Below are 23,465 nucleotides of genomic sequence, written 5' to 3'. Positions count from 1 at the left end.
CGCACTTGGGATCTTGTTCCCAAACCAGAAGGTGTGAATATTATTCGATGCATGTGGTTATTTAAACACAAATACAGGGAAAATGGTGACTTGGAAAGACACAAGGCGAGACTTGTTGTTAATGGCAAGTCTCAGCAGGTTGGCGTTGATTGTGATGAGACTTTCAATCCCGTGGTAAAGTCGGCTACCATTCGTACTGTGTTGAGTATTGCTATGGGGAGAGATTGGCCTATTCATCAGTTGGATGTTAAAAATGCCTTTCTTCATGGAGATCTTAAAGAAACTGTTTTTATGCATCAACCCCCGGGATTTGTGGATCCTAATGCTCCTACTTATGTGTGTCGCCTTCGTAAGTCTCTCTATGGTAAAACAGGCTCCCCGGGCTTGGTACCACCGGTTTGCTAACTTTCTTTTGCAAATTGGTTTTGTCTGTAGCAAAAGTGATAATTCTTTGTTTATTTTGCATCATGGTGCCAATGTTGCATATTTGTTACTCTATGTTGATGACATTGTACTCACAGCCTCCTCGGAAAGTCTCAAGTATGACATCATTACTATGCTTAAGTCCGAATTCTCCATGTCAGACTTGGGTAAGCTGAGTTATTTTCTAGGAATATCTGTGAGCCGCAATCCTAGAAATATGTTTCTTAGTCAGAGTAAGTATGCACAGGAAATTATTCACAAGGCAAAGATGGATAACTACAAACCCGTGAGCACACCAGTCGACACTAAATCGAAGCTTGGAGCTCTAGATGGTGAACTCATGAGTGATACCTCTCTTTATAGGAGTCTTGCAGGTGCTCTTCAGTACCTTACTTTTACTAGACCTGATATTGCTTACGCGGTGCAACATGTATGTCTTTTCATGCATGCTCCTTGGGATCCTCACTTTAACGCTCTTAAGCGTATTGTTAGATATATCAAAGGCACTTTGGATCATGGCCTTCATTTATACAGATCTGCTCCTACCAGACTGGTTTCCTACACTGATGCTGATTGGGCCGGTTGCCCGGATACCCGGCGATTCACTTTCAGGTTATTGTGTATTTTTGGGTGATAATCTTGTCTCTTGGTCTGCTAAACGACAGGCTACATTGTCTCGATCCAGTGCAGAAGCAGAATATAGAGGTGTTGCGAATGTTGTCGCTGAAATTTGTTGGCTACGTAATCTACTACTAGAGTTACGTTGTCCTATTCGGCAGGCTTCCTTGGTTTATTGTGATAATATTTCTGCCGTATACTTGTCTTGCAATCCGGTACATCATCAACATACCAAACATATTGAGATGGATATTCATTTCGTACGTGATAAGGTCGCTTTGGGTCATATCAAGGTCCTACATGTTCCGTTATCTTACCAGTATGCAGATATTTTCACAAAAGGTTTGCCGCGACAACTATTCTTAGACTTCAGATCCAGTCTAAGTGTTCGACCTCCTCCCGTTTCGACTGCGAGGGTGTGATAGATAATATGTTAATATTATCTTGTTAATATTCTGTAAAGATATATTTTGTGTAATTTAGGTAATTGTGTATTCTCAATATCTTAGGTTGTACATATCCTATATATATTGATTTAATGAGAATACTCAAGGAGAGCATAATCTCACTATTCTACATTCATATTCAAAAGGGTTTAGAGAAAATTTAAGATTATATACTAGGAAGCATAGTTATCAGTTGGTCAAGAACTTTGCGAGATAAATCGATCAAAATGCGTGCATTACAGTCTGAGTGTCAACAGACATCCTCTATATGCGAGAGCGAGATAGAACCTGGATTCGACTACATATCATTTTGTAACGGTCCGGTTTAAGTGACTCGGAAATTCATACGAAAATACAACTTCCGGTCCACTCTTTAGGCTCCAGAGAAAAGATCTCCTTTAGGATCGTCAGTGTTCCTTCGATAAAGAAATATAAATTACGGGGTGTTACACATTTCCTACAAATATGATTTGTATTAACAATGTTCAACATACTGACACACCATGCTCACATTTTTTTAAGGCCATGTTGTAACACCCCGTAATTTATCGGGTTTAGAAATAAGTAAAATATAATAAAATAAAGTATAACAAAATAAAATAAATTATATTATTTTACATAGTTAATTATAAGAAATAAAGTGAGTTAAATTTTAACGGTAACGAGTTTTATCGCGTACGATGTTATCGCGTGACGTTTCTTTCTGTTTTAACAATAATATAATAATTACTTAATTAATTAATTAAAAAAATAAATAAAAATAATAATAAATTGGGAAAATGGAGGGGTGTGGCCGGTTGTATGCATGGGAGGAGTGTAACTCCTCTCATAAATTATAGCAATTATGGTCTTGTGGTAAATGGCCTATTAATTTATAAACCTTCTTGATTTTCATAACTTTTCCCAAATTGTCTCAAGAGCCAAAAAAAAATTCTGAAAAAAATCCTTTTCCCTTGTTCCTTTTTTGGACATTCAAAAGAAAAAAAAATTTTCTTGTGTTCCATCCAATCTTTTGATCAAAGGGTAAGTTTAATTGAATTGTTAATTATAGATTTTATATACAAGATTTCTAAAATGAATTATATTTTATGTATGATGATATCCTATAACTTGTAGGAGGATTGAATATTTTTCTTTTATATATAAAATTTATTTTTTCTAATAATCCTTTAATAAACTATAATTTGTTAAAAGGATTAAGAAAAGAACTTCATGATCAATATTCTTTAACAAAATTTAAATTTGTTATAAGAATTAAGAATATAAAGTTATATTGATATTTAAATAAATTTCTTATGGTTTATTTTCTCTAACAAAATTTCAATTTGTTAGATGAAATTTAAGTTGGTATGGATTAAGTTATGCAGTTATCCAAGGGTTTAATAATCCTTTAGCAAAATTTGATTTGTTAGAAGGATTGTGTTATATATATATATATATATATATATATATATATATATATATATATATATATATATATATATATATATATATATGTGTGTGTGTGTGTGTGTGTGTGTGTGTGTGTGTGTGTGTGTGTGTGTGTGTGTGTGTGTGTGTGTGTGTGTGTGTGTGTGTCTTGATTTTTTTTTAAAAAAAAGGGTGATTTGGTTTTATAATTCTCTACAAAATATAATTTGTTAAGAGAATTAGGTATTTAATAACTTATGAAATTTCAAGTCTCTTTTGAAGGGTTTTGTGAATGTGACCTTGCAAGAGTTATTTTGGTCATGAGATTTAAAAAGGGTTGATAATGTATATATAAACTAATAATAATGATGAATAAAAAAAATAATAATATATAAATGTAGGCGATAGCAGCTGATCCGCCTCGTTAGAGGTACCGACTCGGAAACGTAAGTCGTTTTCCGTTGTTTTAAGCACCGTTGCGTTAAAAACTCGTTAAACGCTTAAAATAATTAAAAATAGTAAATGGATGTTAGAAATTATGAAATTTGGTACACAAGGTAACTGACGCGTTCCGAACGCAATGGCGAAGTCGGATTTTTCATTTGAATTTTTAATCTGTCCGAAATGGCCTTTAAAGTTTCTGGTCAGAATTTGTAATTTGGAACTATTGGGATTTGGATGTAAACAATTAAAAATTTTCAAGTCTTAGTGATATTTTAGAGTATGGAGTGGATTAAATGTGTAAATACGTCCTAATACGTGGTCGTTTTGTGTGTGTTATTGAGGACCTCGATTTATAGGAGGGCGAAATTTTGGTTGTGCTTGAGTAGTGTTATTTGCAGCGCGTAAAGGTACACGCTTAGGCCATACTGTTTATGTGGTTGTGCAAGTGGTGTTGTTTCATTTCTATCGAAGCATGGTAATTCACATAAGGATTAGACATCTCAAATAATTTGAAAGAAATTTATTGGAAATTGAGAATATATGTATATGTTACACAAAGGGGTTAACGAATTGGTTTTGATTATTATAATTATTGTTCCCATGGCAGTTTTGGATCATTACGGTCACCATGGGGGTATGCATACTTTAGCCTTTGACGACCCGAACAGGACGGGCAACGTCTTAGGTCGGTGGTTGCCTTGGGATTAGCTCTCCTAAGTGTATTCCTCCAAAAAGATTTGAATTTATACTTGAACGACCCGAACAGGACGGGCAACGTTACAAGTTGGGATTATCTAATAATGAATGGTTTATACTTGAACGACCCGAACAGGATGGGCAACGTTACAAGTTGGGATTAATTAATAATAAATGTATAGAATCTATGCATGCTAGGATGAACTTTCTGCTTGTATTCAACCTGATTGATATTTGTATGAAGTCTCTGACGTGTATTGGTTGTTTCTTTGGAACCTACTGGTGTTGTCTTACGACGACTGGTAGGTTGATTGCAGGTGTGGTCTGGTGTGAGATCTCGACGTAGAATCCGTAATAATCAAGACTATGTTTTACCTTTTGTATTAGATTTTGAGTAGAAAGAAACTCCGAATTAATGTAACAAAAGAGATAGTTTTCTTTTCGCTTCCGCTATTTCGATTAGTTTGTTTAGAGGCCTCTAGGCTCTCGAGTTGTACGTTAGAGCTTCCGCTGACTTATTACCTTTCACATTGGTTTTGTTTTCTGTTTATCTATATTTCTTTATCGACGGAACGTTGACGGTCCTAGAGAAAAGTCTTCTCTGGAGTCCAAAAGGTGAACCGGAATTTGTATTTTCATATGGATTTCCGGGTCACTTAAACCGGACCGTTACTGTAACAGTCCGGTTTAAGTGACCCGGAAATCCATATGAAAATACAAACTCCAGTTCACTCTTTGGACTCCGGAGAAGACTTTTCTCTAGGATCGTCAACGTTCCGTCGATAGAGAAATATAGCTAAAACAGAAAACAGTACCAGCGTGAAAGAAAATAAGTCAGCGGAAATTCTTACGTACAACTTGAGAGCCTAAGGGCCTCTAGACAAGCTAATCGAAAATAAGCGGAAGCGAAAAGAAAACTACACGATGTCCTGTTACATATGTACAGAGTTTCTTTCTATCCATAATCCAATACAAAAAGATAATAGCATAGGCTTGATGATTACGGGTTCTAAGTCGAGACCTCACTCCAGACCCCACCTGCAATTAACCTACTAGTCGTCGTATGACAACACACAGTAGGTTCCAAAGAAACAAACTGATACACGTCAGAGACTTCATACAAATATCAATCAGGTTGAATACAAGCAATATGTTTATCCTAGCATGCATAGGCTCTAATACATTCATTATTAATTAATCCCAACTTGTAACGTTGCCCGTCCTGTTCGGGTCGTTCAAGTACAAATCATTCATTATTAGATAATTCCAACTTGTAACGTTGCCCGTCATGTTCGGGTCGTTCAAGTATAAGTTCAAATATTTTTGGAGGAATACACTTGGGATAGCTAATCCCAAGGCAACCACCGACCTAAGACGTTGCCCGTCCTGTTCGGGTCACCAAAGGCTAAAGTATGCATACCCCCATGGTGACCGTAATGATCTAAAACTGCCATGGGGAACAATAATCATAATAATCCAAACCAAACTTTAACCCCTTTGGGTAACATAACCAAACATCAACCCCTTTAGGTGACAAACACATAAATCTCAATTTTCAATTAATTTCTTTTAAATTATTTGAGGTGTCTAATCCTTATGTGATTTACAATGCCTCGATTAGAAATGAAACAACACTACTTGCAAAACCATATAAACAGTATGGTCTAAGCGTGTACCTTTAAGCGCTGCAAACAACAATGTTCAAGCACGACATAAATTTCGCCCTCTTATGAATTGAGGTCCTAAATAACACACACACAAAACGATCACATATTAGGACGTGTTTACACATTTAATCCACTCCATACTCTAAAATATCACTAAGACTTGATAATTTTTAATTGTTTACATCCAAATCCCAATGGTTCCAAAATTCAAATTCTGACCAGAAACTTTAAGGGCCATTTCGGACAGATTAGAAAATTCAAATGAAAAATCCAACTTCGCCATTGTGTTCGGAACGCGTCAATTACCTTGGATACCAAATTTCATAATTTCTAACATCCATTTACTATTTTTAAATATTTTTAGCGTTTAATGAGTTTTTTTAACGCAATGGTGCATAAAACAACGGAAAACGACTAACGTTTCCGGGTCGGCACCTTTAACGAGGCAGGACAGCTGCTGCCCGAATACATATACATATATTTTTTTAAATTCATTATTATTATTATTTTATATACACATTATCAACCCTTTTTGTTTAAACTCATGACCAAGATAACTCTAACAAGGTCGCATTCACAAAATCCTTCAAGAGACTTGAAATTTCATAAATTTTGATAACTAGATTAAATACTTCTCAACAAAATTAAATTTTGTAGAGAATTACAAAACCAAATCTCCCTTTTAAATCAAGACACATATACATAAATATAACACAATCCTTCAAACCAATCAAGTTTTGCTAAAGGATTATTAAACCCTTGGATGACTACATTACTTGATTCATACCATTTAAATTTCATCTAACAAATTGAAATTTTGTTAGAGAAATAGACCACAAGAAATTTATTTAAATTTCAATATAACTTTAAACACTTAATTCCTATAACAAATATAAATTTTGTTAAAGAATATTGATCAAGAAGTTCTTTTCTTAATCCTTTCAACAAATTAGAGTTTATTAAAGGGTTATTAGAGAATTTTTCATATATAAAAGAAAAATATTCAATCCTCTTATAAGTCATAGGATATCATCATACTTAAAATATAACTTTTTAGAAATCTTTGTATATAAAATCTACAATTAACAATTCAATTAAACTTACCCTTAGATCGCAAGATTGGATGGATCAACAAGAAATTATTTTTTTTTCCTTTTGAAGTACCGAACAAGAGGAAGCAAAGAAGAAATTTTTCTAAATTTTGTGATCTCTTGAAACAATTGAAATGGCTATGAAAAATTCAAGGAGACTAAAGAATTAATAGGCCATTTAAACAAGAATTATAATTGTGCCATAAACACAATTATGAGAGGAGTTACAAGACTCCTCCCATGCCATAGAACACAACCGGCCACTCTTCATTTCCCTTTAGATTTAATTTTTTTTTTTTGCATTAATTAATTAAGTAATGTTATATTATTGTTAAAACAGCAAAGAAACGTCACGCGATAACATCGTACGCGATAAAACTTGTTACCGTCAAAATTAAACTTACTTTATTTCTTATAATTAACTATGTAAAATAATATAATTTAATATTACTTATTTATTTTATTTTGTTATACTTTATTTTATTATATTTTATTTATTTTTAAACCCGATAAATTACAGGGTGTTACAGTTACACATGTTCTCTTCGTGTAGGTTTTATCATACTTGGGAATTTTGGGTATGGATATATGAAACCTTACCGTTGTAATGAGTAATTACAAATTAACCCTTGTTAATGAAATGTAAGCCTCAAAGAGGTTTAACAATGAAAAACAAATCAAAAAATATAATGCAAAAGATAAACACAAGTGTTTATGAGGTATATTGAATACCTCCCCCTCAAATATAGTTTATTATAATGAATTCAACAATTATAAGTATAATAAACCTCCCTTATCTTGAGAACAATCTCTCAAGATCACAAATACTAAAGCAAAGTAAGAACACTCTCAAGTCTTTAACAATGCAATAACCCTCTCAACAATATGTGTGTTTTTGTGGTGAATGTTACTATGAGTGATGAATCCTATTTATAGGCAAAGAATTCATCACTCTTAGTATTCCCTCATAAATCACCATAAACTCACATGTAACATCCCAATTAACACACTAATTAACTATGACACAATAATCAATAGAGTAATGCACCACATTATTGCATAGTCACTACAAATTCTGACCAAAAACAGAATCCAATGAAGTTTGTTGGACTTCCGCTCGACCGAGCCACTACCTCGCTCGGTCGAGCGAGCTTCCAGTGAAGTTACTGACTTGTTCTGGACATCTTGCTTAACCGAGCCAACATCGCTCGACCGGTCGAGCCAAGCATGGCTCGATCGAGCCCGTGGTCGAGCCACTCACTGTCTGTTTCTTTTCTTGTTGCTTTGATCAAACAACTCTCATCAATCGTTTCAAACCTTAAACCACCCATATTCGACACATCTTTATCGACCCTCTCTAAAGTACAAGACAAAGCATGTTCGATTATATGATTAAAGTTAACGTCGTCATTAAGATTATTGACACTTCCTTTAACAGTTAACATTCTCTACAACTTCACAGAAATAACAAGTGCAATGATTAATGAATCATTTGCTTAATAAAACTACTTTTTTATGGTCCAAGATCGAGTAGTTAGTTTGTTTTTGTTTCCTTTTTTTTTTTTTACAATGAGATGTATTTGATGTCATTTATTATGAGTTAATTATTGATGAAATGCCCACATATGATCCTACATTGGTGATTCAATTAAAGATTGGGTAGGATATAAGAGTTTGTCATTAAAACATATAATAATCCAACATTGGTGATTCATTTTTGGAACATCCTATTAGCAAAGCATGCTGCAAGAGCAATGCTGAACGAAGTCTCATTATCAAAACATCATTATTCTTACTATATTTCGCTCGTAAAAATTATGATCAAGGTTCAAGAGTGAAAGTGTTGAAGTAGTTGTAACCTCCCCTATCCTTTATCAGCTAGTCTTTGACAAGACCGTTTCAATATGAGACGGATTAGCCCAATTAGTCCAATTATAATTTTTGTCAATATGCGCTCATTACTTGATCTATCTAACCTCTCCTAACATTAAGTGATAATTTGTGTAAGTGATGAACATCATGGGTTAATATAGAAAGGATTTTGGTTCATCAAATTTTGTTCTAGTCTATACAAGTGAATATGTTTTAGAATAATGGGCAAGTTTGATTAAGGTTTGATTATGAAAATATGATAGTTTATTTAGAATACTTTGGTTAAAACTATACTTAAATTTAAAATAAAAATATGGTTAATTTTTAGGTATAAAATAATTAATCAAAATTGTAAGGTTAAAATGATAAGTAGTAAAGTTAGTTTGGAAACGAAATTAAAAAGTAATGTTCCAATAAAACCATAAATATAATATTAAAATTTTAAGTACTTTTCGTAGTATAAAATAATAAAATAATATTTTAGTGCTTATAAAAAAAATTTAAGAAATTAATTTTTTTAGTTTAATATTTGGAAGAAATTACACAACCGGAAAAAGGTTTAGGAATTAAAGGTGATCTGAATTAGATAACCAAAGGATTAGGAATTCGAATTGAAAATTCAGAATAAATAATCTGTAAAATAAGATTAAAAATTTTGAGGCTGTTATCCAGATTAGTCCAATATAATCCTCTTCATTCATCACAGGTTCATTTCCAATGAGTTGTGTTATGCACCTTTAAGGGAATGGGTGCAACAACGCAAATAGATTGACAGAGACAAGAAAAGGAAAACATAATGCAATGGTTGACTAAATAATACCCGTGTGTTATTGAATGTCATGAGATGAAATTCCCACTGGACCTTCAAGTGGACCAGAAACTCCTTAAGTGAATTAATCACCAATTATTATTACAATGTATAAACCAAAACATAATATCGCTAAGCTATATATACAAGGCTGCTAAAATAATTAATAAAACAAAATAATATGCTAGCTCATCTATTTTACTTCCTTCTCCTACTATAAGTGAATATCACCTTTGGCGTTTTTAATGTCGTGTCCGCCACGATATAACATTACCCTCACCAAAAAGATTCACCTTGCCCTCATGGTGGAAATGTGGGAAGTAAGCATCAATCATTAGGTAATGTTCTTAAGTAGGAATATGTTAAGGGCAGCCCCTTTCATTTGATTAACACCTCATCAAAAGAAGGAATTTGCTAAGCAGACTTGCTAAGCCCTAAAACAGCTTTAATTTTAGCCTGCAACTCAAGGGTGCTAGTCAACTGTGTGGGGATGTCAGAGGCCACAAAACAGAACCTCGGTCTGGCTTTAGTTGCGATATGTCAAATGTGGAACACTAGATGAAGTTTATATGTGGGAGGCAAGTCAAGTTTTTAAGCAACCTTTCCTACCCGAGTCAAAAACTCATACGGGCCATTAAAGCAAGGGGAGAGTTTATCCAATATAGACGAGCCAAAGATTGTTGTTTATATGGTTGGAGCTTTAAAAACACCATGTCCCCAACCAAAAGGCAAACCTTACGTCGCTTTAAATTAGTAGTGGCTTTCATGTGCTGCTGAGCCTTAATGAAATGGAACCTCAAGTCATCCAATACGGCATCGCGCTCCCGTAACCATTGATCCATACTATCAACTGTTGTTGTGTTATTGCCAAAAAGGGTAATAGGTGGGGGTATGAGACCATATAAAGCTTGGAATGGGGGAATCTTGTTGGAGAAATGGGTAGAAGTGTTGTAACAATATTCCACCCAATGGAGCCAATGTGACCAATACGAGGGCTATCCATTCACAAAACACAGTAAGTAAGATTACATTGCGTTATTCACATTTTCGTTTAACAGTCATTCTACGGAAGATAATAAGTGCTATGAAGCAATGTCGTGCTCTGTAAAAGAAACAGCTCCCTCCAAAAAAACTCATGAAGACTTTAACCCTATTCGAAACAATAGAAAGGGGAAAACCATGGAGCTTGACAATCTGCGAACAAAAAGAAAAGAGATGCAATTAATGTAGCCGTAAATGGATGCTTGAGGCCAAGAAAATGGCGGTACTTTATGAACCTATTCAACACCACTAAAACGGTATCAAACCCCCCAAAATGAGGAAGAGCCTCAACAAAATCGATCGTAATGTCTTCCCAAAACTGAGAAGGTATGGGTAAAGGTTGAAGTAACCCCACTGGGTGTTGATGAGATTATTTATTTTGTTGACATGTGGGACATTTCCGAACAAATTGAGCCATGCGCTTTCTCATTCCAACCCAAAACCATTGATACACCAGAAGAAAGTATGTTTCAATTTCTAACCAAATACCTACAAATTTGCATACACCTCACTAATTTCACGTACAACAGTGTTAGAAATCATTTGGCTCTAAACAGCCTACTCTCCACCTATAGATTCTCTTCCAACCCATAGGATTCAACGCCTTTTATTAATGAACTTTAAGACAACTTAGAAGATCTCTCTATCTTCCCTCACCACGTTCTTCCCCTTGAAGAACGTCTTATAAGTTCCCTTAACAAAAGCACAAATCCCAATGTCACAATAGAGATTACAAGTTGAACATTTTAAAAAGTATTCCAAGGTTAGGCGTATCAATCAATGAAAGATTCTAGCTCTTTTTAACACTAAATCCTATTACAAATGTAAGAGTTAGATAGACTAAGAATTACAACACTTTTTGAACGTTTAGAGAATATTAGATCTTAATTCAAGAAGAAAGAAAATTATAAGAAAATGCTGCAATCTTAATCCATGAATGAAGCCTTATATTTATATATGTCACGCCTCAACATATCCTTGTAGAGCAAGAAAGCTTCATCCGTCAATTTCGTTGATCTGGTTAATCTGCGTCAATCTTCAAGGTCTTGAATGTTAACTCAAACTGACGTTGCACTGACAACTCATATAATTACGTCATTGTGTGTTGTATTTTGTTACTAACAACTATTGTGTGCTGCCACGTTAGAACTCATACAAGATATTGAAACTTTAGCAAAACCAGATAATACAACATGTAAAACTTTATTCAAATTTAATTCCTATTTTTAGCATCAATTTAAATTGTCTTTTCCTATTTTTAGTGTCAATCTAAATTTATATGAAAGCCTATAATTAGTATAGCTTAATTTCAAAACTACTTAATTAATTCAATTATTCAAATATAAACCGTGTAATAACATATTCAACGTGTAATGTATTCAAACATATAAATATGTTGAGCACACGTTTATTTTAAAACTCAAATTTAAAATACAAATATAATTCAAGTATTTCAACGTTTTGAACATATATTTATTCAAATCCAAATATAATGTTATTCAAAAGCTTAAATTTAAATTCAAAATTTAAATATAACTTTATCTAAATTATCTTAAGTCATTTAATTTAATCTATACTAAATATATTTCGGACTTAAGTAATTTGACAATTAATCAATTAATATTTAATATGATTTTGGACTTACTTAAACAACTAAATATAATTACTTAATTTATTGTTTAATTTAATATGTGTTTTGAATTATCATCACTTAAGAAAATTGAGTATTCAATCTCTCCTTTAATGAAAGTCAAAACCATATTTTCCTAAATTATATTACTAAGTTAACATGAATTGAAAAACATGATAAGAACAATCACTTAGATATTTTATAAATCACGTTAAGTTATAATTAAATAGAAACTTTTCAAGACTTTAAAACATGTTTCAAATCAGAATAGTGAACATGATATAACATAGATATAAGCCAATAAAAATATATGCATGGATAATAAACCATTATCCACAATCATAAGTGAACAAATATCCCATCACAATACATGCAAAGATATAATTATCAATATTAAATTGTAGCATCATATCAACATTTTAAAATCAAAGTGTATCATGATTAATAAACAACATGAACAAGAACAATAATTAGTATCTATGAACATAACATCAAACATTAACTTTTAGAATGAACATGAATATTAATATTTATGATCATGAAACAATACTGGAACATGAAACAATCAAACAGATGAAAAATAATCAATAATAATCTAAATAATGAATAACTAAGCAATCAAACAACAACTAAGTATAAGCAAGCATCACAAATCAAGCATTACAAACCAATAAGCAACAAAGCAAGCATAAACATAATTACATAAATTCTCCCCCTTTTTGACTTTCATCAAAAAGTAAATAGGGATGAAAATGTTGTGATTGTTTTCTGCAAAAACTAACTGCTAGTCGATTAAAAAAAATTATTCATTAACCATCATAGAAACTACTTCTTAGACCGGGTCTTCCTTTTCTTGGAAGCCTTTGATTTGACCAGTATAGTGACTTCAGGAGTAGTTTCGACAGTAGGTGGTGGTATTACTTGAATAGAGGTGGCATCAATCTCTTCTTCCTTCTTATTTTCCTTTTCTTCCTCCTTTTTCTCTTCTTCCTTCTCTTCTTCCTCCTTCTCTTCTGCTTTCTCCTCTTCTTCCTCCATAGCAGCATCCTCCTTCTTCTCTACAGCATTGCCCTCGTCAACTTCTTCTTCTTCCACAACCACATCTTCAACAACCATACCCTTCATTTCTTTCATAAATGTGTCTAACATAAATGTTAAAGAGGACACTTTATCATTCAAACCAAGTATGGACATTTTCATTTCACTTACCTCAGAGTCAAGTTTCTGGAGGCGTGAAAGTGTGGTGTGCTCTTTGAGTTGGGGTTCAAGGCGAGAGAGCTTTTTACCATGGATCTTTTGAAGATCCTCTTTATCAGACAAAGATAAGTGTGAGTAAAAATCATACTTACCATGAACTTTAAAAATTACTAAGGGAGGGAGGACATTGCTAGAAAGGGATTGAGGACTAGAGCAATCTACTTCCTCCAAATCAGAGAGTAAATTAAAATGATCAAAGATTAAGGTTAGGAAATTAGCATAAGGAAGTGCGCTGTTACAAACAGGAGAACTACAAAAACACATAGTTGAAATGATAAGTGAGACATAATCAACGATTTTTATAGATGCAATTTTCCACATTAGAATGAGATGTGCATCTATGACAAGTTCACAAGATGAATTGCAAGAGAAAATAGTTCTAACAAGAAGATTATGCAACAATTTTCCACAAAGATTTAAGCCATTGTGAGTAAGTTATTTGGTAGGAGAAAAATCAGAATAAGAATCAAGAATGAACATATCTTGGGCATTCTAAAGTGCCACATAATTTGGTGTAGAATCATCAACAACATTTGAAAATTTCAGAAGATCATTGATTAGGGTTTTGGAGATTACAATCTCTTGGCCTTTGACAAAACTCCTTAAGGCCGACTATCCATCAACAACAGTGAATGACAAGTTGCAATAGAAGATTTTGACAACAATAGGATATGTAATGGAACCTGGATCAAACAACTTATCAAGAGTTGTTTGGATGAATGAAGAAATAATCTCAAAATCTTCAAATAAAAAGAAGTTGTAATCAAGAATGTCAACATAAGATAATGAATGGTGTTTGAATGTATCGATCCATCTTCCAAAAGCAGTATGATTTTCAAACCAATTTTTGGGTACCTCCAAAGATGTAAGAGGTGAGGGAATGAATGGAGTTGGAGTTTCTTACATTGGTGATTTCGACGTTTCTCCTTTTTTAGATTTTGTAGAGGACCGAGTAAGCTTTCTTTTTGGGGGCCATTGAGGAGTAGTTTGAAAGCTTGAAAAGGAAAGAATGAAAGGATTGTATGAGAGAAAATCAGAAACTGTAGAGGAGAGTGAACAAGAAAGGATGGTTCATTCACTATAAAAGGGAAATGTAGTACAATGCATTTGTACTTCATTAAAGAGTGATTTGACAACTTAGGGAAAAAGCACAATTGATGTGAGTGAAGCTTGACCGATTGAGTGAATTGGTAACGTGAAAGAGTGTGTGAATAAGGAGTGTAATCATGAGTTTCATTAAAAACTAATTTGATTAGAACCAAATTCATGAACAAAAGTTTAATGCAAAGTTGACGTCAAAAACACATATCAAGCAAACAATTTTGTTTTAAGATAATTAAATATCCTTTATTGAATAAAGGTATTTAATTATAAATCCCATTTTTATATGTAACAAATAATTTTAAGAAATTGAAATTTAATTTTCAACTCTCAAACACATGTACAATCACACCATAATTAAATCATGTAAATAAAATGAAATATTCCCCCTAAATACATAGTATTTAGGAACATTTACTTTTACTATTGAACCCTTACTCCCCCTTAGTTCATTCAACATCATTTAACATGCCAAGTTCCATACGAATATATGCAAAACGATCAGGACTTGAAGGTTTTGTAAATATATCAGCTAATTGATTTTCTGTAGAAATAATAGATAGAGTAATATGACCTTTTTCAACATGATCACGTATGAAACGGTGACGAACCTCAATATGTTTTGTACATGAATATTGTATTGGATTTTTAGTAATACAAATTGCACTTGTATTATCACATTTAATTGGAATACCTTTGAGATCATTTCCAAGATCTCGAAGCTGTTGTACAATCAATAAGATTTGTGAACAACATGCACCAGCAGCTATGTATTCAGCTTCAGTCGTGGATAAAGCAACTGAATTTTGCTTTTTAGAGTACCATGAAATTAATGAATTTCCACAGAATTGACATGATCCTGAAGTGCTCTTTCTACCAACCTTATAACCAGCATAATCCGCTTCTAAAAAACCAATCAAACCAAAATCTCCACAACTAGGGTACCATAGACCATAGTCTTTACTCCCATGCAAATATCTAAATATTCTCTTAACTGCTGTTAAGTGAGATTCTTTTGGGTTAGCTTGAAAACGCGCACATAAACAAACACTAAACATAATATCAGGGCAACTAGCTGTTAAATACAACAAAGAACCAATCATACCTTTATAAGTCTTTTGATCAATACTCTTACCATTAATGTCTTGGTCTAGACTTAGAGTTGCACTCATAAGTGTATTAGCACTTTTGCATTGATTCATATTGTACTTCTTTAATAAATCTCTAACATATTTACTTTGACAAATAAATATGCCATCTTTCTTTTGCTTTATTTGTAGTCCAAGAAAAAATGTTAAGTCTCCCATCATGCTCATTTCAAACACATAATCTTAGAAAATTCTTTGCACAACGAATCATTAGTAGCTCCAAACAATATATCATCAACATATACTTGAACAACAAGAATATCTTTTCCTTTAGTCTTAATGAAAAGCGTTTTATCAATTTTATCTCATTGAAAGTTATTTTCAAGTAAATGTGAACTAAATCTGTCATACCAAGCCCTTGGAGCTTGTTTCAAGCCATATAATGCTTTTTTTAGTTTAAACACATGATTAGGTAGATCGGGATTTTCAAAGCTAGGTGGTTGTTTAACATATATTTCCTCTTGTAAGTAGTCATTTAAGAAAGCGCATTTAACATCCGTTTGATATAGTTTTATATTCATGTATGAAGCAAAAGAAAGCATAATACGGATAGATTATAACCTTGCAACTGGAGCAAAAGTCTCGTCATAATCTATACCTTCTTCTTAATTATAGCCTTGAGCTACTAGCCTTGCTTTATTCCTTATAATGTCTCCATCCTCATTGAGCTTATTTTGAAAGACCCATCTAGTTCCAATAATTGTGCGATCTGGTAGTCTTTCAACTAGATCCCAAACTTTGTTTCTTTCGAATTCATTTTGCATAGCAATGATCCACTCTGGTTGTTGTATTGCTTCTTTGACATCCTTTGGTTCTACAAGAGAAATAAAAGTAGAAAATGCACATAAATTTTTAAGAGAGGATCGAGTTTGAGTATCTTTGTTTGGATCACTTATGATGTTTTCAGGAGGATGTTGAGATGACATTCTAAGTCTTCTCCGTTGTATGGATGGTGTGCAATCATTCAAGGAACTTGTTCCTACTTCCTTTGAGGGATTTCTAATTGGAGTATTTAAAGCAGTACGTCCAAGAGCTATTTCCAGGTCTTGAGATTGGGTCTCAAGATTAGGCTGTGAGTCTTCAATGTTTTCAACCTGTTTTTCTTCAACCTCATCAAGACTTTGTATAGTATCCTGTATGTTTTTCTTTTTAACTTCACTAAGATCATTGGCATCCAGTTCATCATCACTTATATCATCAAAATGTTTATTGTGGTTTAACTCTTTAAATCCTTCACTTAATATTCCATTATCAAATTCATCAAATACCACATGTATACTTTCCTCAACCATACTTGTACGCTTATTTAGAACTCTATAAGCCTTAATATTTAATGAGTATCCAAGAAATGTACCTTCATCACTTTTAGCATTAAATTTTGCCTAAATTATCCTTACCATTATTGTGGATAAAACATTTGACACCAAATAGTCTAAGGTAGGCTATGTTTGGTTTTCTTCCTTTAAATAACTCATAGGGGGTTTTTTGAAGTATAGGTCTAATGAGACACCTATTTAAGACATAATTTGCTGTGTTAACAGCCTTGGCCCAATAATTTTTGGCTAATCCATTTTCTATAAGCATTGTCCTAGCCATTTCCTCTAAAGTTCGATTTTTTCTTTCAACCGCGACGTTTTGTTGGGGGTGTCCTAGGGGCTGAAAAGTTATGGGTTATACCGTATTTTTCACAAAAGGAATCAAAGCCTAGTTGATCAAACTCTATCCCATGATCACTTCTATTCGAAACTATTGGAAGATTCAACTGAGTTTGCATTTGTTTACAACGTCTTGAGAACGGTTTCAAGGCTTCACTTTTATCCTTCAAAAAATCAACCCACATAAATCTAGAATAATCATCAACTGTAACTAAAATGTAAGAGTTATCTCGTATGCTCCGTACACGCATTGGACCACATAGATCAATGTGTAAAAGTTCACATGCACTTGAAGTACTCATCATTTTCTTCGGTTTAAATAAACTTCTTACTTGTTTACCTTTAATGCATGCGTCACATGTAGGACTGTGTTTGTAGCCAAGAGCTGGAAGTCCCTTAACTAGATCTTTACTTACTAATTCATGCATGGTATGCGTATTTATGTGACCAAGACCTCTATGCCATAACTTTTGATCATCCGTTATAGCCTTTAAACACTTGAAATTTTGAGATGCAATTTCGTTAATATTCAAAGCATAAACATTATCATGTCTAAGGGTGGTAATAAATGTATCTCCGGTGTTAGGGTTTTTGACAACACATTTTTCTTGATTACTTGATTACCTTTATCACATAGTTGAGACACACTTAGTAAATTAAATAGACATTATCAATAGTTTTAAATGGATTCTTACCAACTTTGCCAACACCTAAAATTATGCATTTACCTTTCTCACCTTGGGTGTTCGAGCCATTGCACCTTTCAAGAGATTTTACCACTTATATGTCCCGAGCATCCACTATCAAAGATCTACTTTTGCTTGACTTACAAAAGAAAAAAAATAACCTTTCTCAACTTCACTTAGCCAACCAAGTGACAAAGTTGGGACCATATTCGGGGTAGACCATGTTAGGTGGTTTTGTCCCTTTAGAAACCCATATTTGCTTTATCTTCTCACGTAATTCAAAAGGAAAGGAATTCTTAATAATATAATTATCCTTACGTCTATAGGGACATTCAAATTTAATAAGTCCTTTTTTGCAACAAAAGAAGCAAATATGTATGCATCTATGTTTGTATGCACTCTTAATGAATGTGGTTTTACTCTTATAGTTATGTGTAACATTATTATAACCTATACCACGTTTATCATTTGATCCTTTTTGACATGAAAGAATTTTTGTAAATTTAGATTCAGAGTCATTTAGCTTTGTTAATGCTTGTAAATTTTTCTCAGACTCATGTCTCAAAGTCTGGAGCCCAAATTCAAGATCATCATTTTTATTCTAAAGATCAATGAGCCTTTTCGTCTGGCTGATATTCTGTTCTTTCAAGACTTTGACAATTTCGTCAAATTTTAATGTTTTAGCCTTAGGCAATTCATTTTTCTTTATAAGGTCTTCACAACCTTCAGCATAGAGACGAGTTCTATTTTCTAGAATATTTTTCTCATCTTTTAAGATCTTTTCAATTTGAAACATGTCAAAGAGAGCTTTAACTAATTCGTCTTTAGAACAAGAGTTAAGAAAGTCAAGTACCTCCTTATGATTTTGATCTAGATCATCATCTTTGTCATCATTAGCCATAAGACATAAGTTAGCTTGACCATCTTCACTTTCATATTTGGTTGATCCTTCGGAATCACTCCATGTAGCAACCATTGCTTGTTTCTTCTTGTTTTTCTTATAAGATTCCCTTTTCTTCTTAGGGCATTCCTTTACAAAATGTTGTGTAGATCCACACTCAAAGCAAGCAAGTTTATTAGTTTTGGAATTAGAGTTAGAGTTCAAAGATTTACCTTTGTTTCTAGATTTAAATTTTTTAAATCTTTTGTGCATCTTTATGATTGCTTCTAGACCTCTTGTGATCAAAGCAAATGGATCTTCCTCATCATCGCTTGAGGATTCATGATTTTTCTTTGCCTTTAGAGCAAGATTCTTCATGGAAGGTGTTACATCACTTTCTCCATCATCATGTAGGGTAAGTTCATGAGTTGTGAGTTTTCCAAGGAGATCGTCAAGTGATAGAACTCTCAAGTCTTGAGCTTCTTATATGGCTGTGACTTTCGGAACCCATTTGGAACTTGGAAGACACCTCAAGACCTTCTGGACTTTTTTCTGCATTAGTAAAAGTCTTACCAAGAGAATTCAAACTTTTAGTAATTAATGTAAAACGAGTAAACATTTCAATAATATTCTCATCCTTTTTAATCTTTAACATTTCGTATTGATGCATGGGAATATTGATCTTTGTCTCCTTTACTTGACTTATTCCTTCATATGTCACAAACAACTTATCCCATATTTCCTTAGCACTTGTGCATGATGAAACTCTATTGAACTCGGTACCATTTAACGCACAACACAATTGATTCATTGCTCTATAGTTTTTGGATACGAATTCCAAATCACTTTGTGAGTATTCGGATTCGGATTTTACCACATCATTTCCTTGAGTGTCCTTTTTTATGGGTACCTTAGGTCCTTTAGTTATGATATCCCAAAGTTTCATATCTTGATTAATCACAAACATCTTTATTAAAGTTTTCCAATGAGAGAAATTTGTTCCACAAAACAAAGGAGGCATAGAGCACGAACGACCTTGAGCAAACAACTCTTCTCCTATCAGATCTATCACAAGATATTAATCTTTACAGGTGAAACTCAGCTCTGATACCAATTGAAAGTTGATAGGAGTTTGAATACTCTCTAGAGGGGAGCTGAATAGAGAGTATGCCCGTTTTAAATTTTTGTCTGGAAGGTAAGCTCAAGAGCTTGGGTGACCTTTCAAAACTGTTTTCTGGAACAGTTTTAGGTCAATTAATAAATCCATAACGTATGTGCAAAAATAAAATTAAACAATAACACACAATATGTTAACGAGGTTCGACTCTAAACAGCCTATTCCTCGCCTATGGGTTCTCTTCCAACCCATAAGATTCAACGCCTTTTATTAATGAACTTTTAGACAATTTAGAAGATCTCTCTATCTTCTCTCACCACGTTCTTCCCCTTGAAGAACGTCTTACAAGTTTCCTTAACAAAAGCACAAATCCCAATCTCACAGTAGAGATTACAAGTTGAACATTTTAAAAAGTATTCCAAGGTTAGGCGTATTCAATTGATGAAAGATTCTAACTCTTTTTAACACTAAATCCTATTACAAATGTAAGAGTTAGATAGACTAAGAATTACAACACTTTTTGAACGTCTAGAGAATATTAGATCTTAATTCAAGAAGAAAGAAAATTATAAGAAAATGCTACAATCTTAACCCTTGAATGAAGCCTTATATTTATATATGTCACGCCTCAACATATCCTTGTAGAGCAAGAAAGCTTCATCCGTCAATTTCATTGATCTGGTTAATCTACGCCAGTCTTCATGATCTTGAATTTTAACTCAAACTGACATTGCACTGACAGCTCATATAATTACGTCATTATGTGTTGTATTTTGTTATTAACAACCATTGTGTGCTGCCACGTTAGAACTCATACAAGATATTGAAACTTCAGCAAAACCAAATAATACAACGTGTAAAACTTTATTCAAATTTAATTCCTATTTTTAGCATCAACTTAAATTGTCTTTTTCTATTTTTAGTGTCAATAAAAAATTCATAGGAAAGCCTATAATTATTATAGCTTAATTTCAAAACTACTTAATTAATTCAAATATTCAAATATAAACCGTGTAATAACATATTCAACGTGTAATGTATTCAAACATATAAATATGTTGAGCACACGTTTATTTTAAAACTCAAAATTTAAAATACAAATATATTCAAGTATTTCAAAGTTTTGAACATATATTATTCAAATCCAAATATAATCTTATTCAAAAGCTTAAATTTAAATTTAAAATTTAAATATAACTTTATCTAAATTATCTTAAGTCATTTAATTTAATCTCAATTAAAAATATTTCGGACTTAAGTAATTTTACAATTAATCAATTAATATTTAATATGATTTTGGCTTTACTTAAACAATTAAATATAATTACTTAATTTATTGTTTAATTTAATATGTGTTTTGAATTATCATCAGTTAAGAGAATTGAGTCTTCAGTCTCACATCAGGCATGAATATAGTGCATCTAATAAAGTAGACTATAAATGATCATGTAGGCTCATGGCCGAGATTGTTGACCTCCCATTGCATATTACGAGGGGCAGCTGCCTAAAATCTCCCCAAGAGGAGAGTCTACGTCATAATTTGTGGTAGTGAGGGCATGCTTTTGCGCGACCCCTGTCTAAGATCGTACTAATATTTTGTACTAACATTAGAATTTCTTTAAACTCAGATATGAGCATCTGCGTTTATAGAGCATAGAAAACTTAACGCCCTGAGAGTTAGTCGACAAATATGAGATATCATGTATCCTTTATAAGGGACTCATTTTCAAAGAATGAGCCATATAAAACAATTTTCAATATATTAATACACCATGTTTTGTATTTTTTTCTTTTAGAGCAAGCTCTCCTTGAAACTTTATCATTGTAAAGTTTGTTTTTTATGAATAATTAATTCAGCAAAACTAGTTTTTATTGATCGATGATTGAATGACTACTTAGGTTTTTTATCATTTTGTATATAATCGAGTATTTTCCCACATCGGGCATAATTATAATTTATATAATAAAGTAGACTATAAATAAAAGAGCCTGGATTACTGAGAACTCACTTCCCTGGATGGGGTCTGTGAGTGATCATGTAGGCACATGGCCTATGTTGTTGAACTCCATTGCACATTGCGGAGGAGCAGCAGCCTCAAATCTCCCTAACAGAGAGAATCTACGTCATAATTTGTAGTAGAGGATGCCTTCATTCACGCGGCCCTTGTCTAAATAGTACTAAATTTTTGTTTTAATATTACAATTTCTTTAATCCGTGATATAAACATTAGTGTTTATACAACACAATAAACTGAACGCCCTGAGAGCTAGTTGACAGGGCATGACATCACTGCATATCCTTTATGAGGGACTAATTTACAACGAATGAGTCATATAAAACAATTTTCAATATACTAATATACCATGTTCGCATTTTTTTCTTTTAGTCTAAGTTATTCATGAAACCTCAACACTGTAAAGTTTATTTATTTAGGACTAAGTTGTTTAATAAAACTACTTTTAATTGGTCGAACATTGAATGAGTACATAGGTTTTTTTAACATTTTGTATATTATCAAATATTGTCCACATCAGACAAGAATATAGTACATATGATAAAGTAGACTATAAATAAAAGAGCCTGGATTACTGATATCTCACATACCTGGACGGGGTCTATGAGTGATCATGTAGGCCCATGGCCTAGGTTGTTAACCTCCATTGCACATTGCGGAGGGAAAACTGCCTAATATCTCCTGAAGAGGGAGATTCTATGTCAAAATTTGTGGTAGTGGTAGCCTACGTTCGCACCGCCCCAGTCTTATATAGTACAAATTTTTATATATTAATATTATAATTTTGTTTAATCTGTAATATAAGTATTTGTGTTTATAGAGAAAAACAAACTCAACACCCAGAGAGATATAGAAAGGACATGACATCACTGCATATCCTTTATGAGGCACTCATTTCCAACGAATGAGTCATATAAAAAAATTTTCAATATACTAATACACCATGTTTGCATTTTTTTTCTTTTAGTCTAAGTTATCCATGAAACCTTAACATTGTAAAGTTTATTTATTTAGGAATAATTTGTTTAACAAAACTAGTTTTAATTGGTCAAAGATTAAATAAGTACATAGGTTTTTCTAACATTTTGTATACGATCAAATATTGTCCACATCGGGCAGGAATATAGTGCATATGATAAAGTAGACTATAAATAGAAGAGCCCATATTACTGATATCTCACTTACCTAGACGGGGTCTATGAGTCATTGTGTAGGCTCATGGCCTAGGCTGCTGACTTCCATTGCACATTGCGGAGGGCAGCTGCCTAAGATCATCCAAAGAAGGTAAGTCCACGTCATAATTTGTGATAGTAGGGGCCTACGTTCACGCAACCCCTGTCTTATATAGTACTAATTAACATTACAATTTCTTTAAACCAAAACAAATTAACACCCTGAGAGCTAGTCGAAACACAAGACATCATTGTGTATCCTTTATAAGGGACACATTTCCAACGAAT

At 33.0% G+C, this 23,465-nt stretch overlaps 2 non-coding genes across 2 annotated transcripts; both read left to right on the top strand.

Annotated features, from left to right (window-relative positions):
• The first annotated feature begins 22,587 nt into the window (after positions 1-22,587).
• On the top strand, positions 22,588-22,747 carry LOC130811930 (U1 spliceosomal RNA). Its single transcript, XR_009041543.1, has one exon. It is a non-coding gene; the product is annotated as a U1 spliceosomal RNA (small nuclear RNA).
• Positions 22,748-23,182: 435 nt separating this feature from the next.
• Positions 23,183-23,344, top strand: LOC130811924 (U1 spliceosomal RNA). Its single transcript, XR_009041538.1, has one exon. It is a non-coding gene; the product is annotated as a U1 spliceosomal RNA (small nuclear RNA).
• Positions 23,345-23,465: the final 121 nt, after the last annotated feature.

Source organism: Amaranthus tricolor, chromosome 4 (assembly GCF_026212465.1).
Source record: "Amaranthus tricolor cultivar Red isolate AtriRed21 chromosome 4, ASM2621246v1, whole genome shotgun sequence".
In the NCBI taxonomy this organism is placed as follows: Eukaryota; Viridiplantae; Streptophyta; class Magnoliopsida; order Caryophyllales; family Amaranthaceae; genus Amaranthus; species Amaranthus tricolor.
This window is presented reverse-complemented; position numbering and strand designations above follow the sequence as displayed.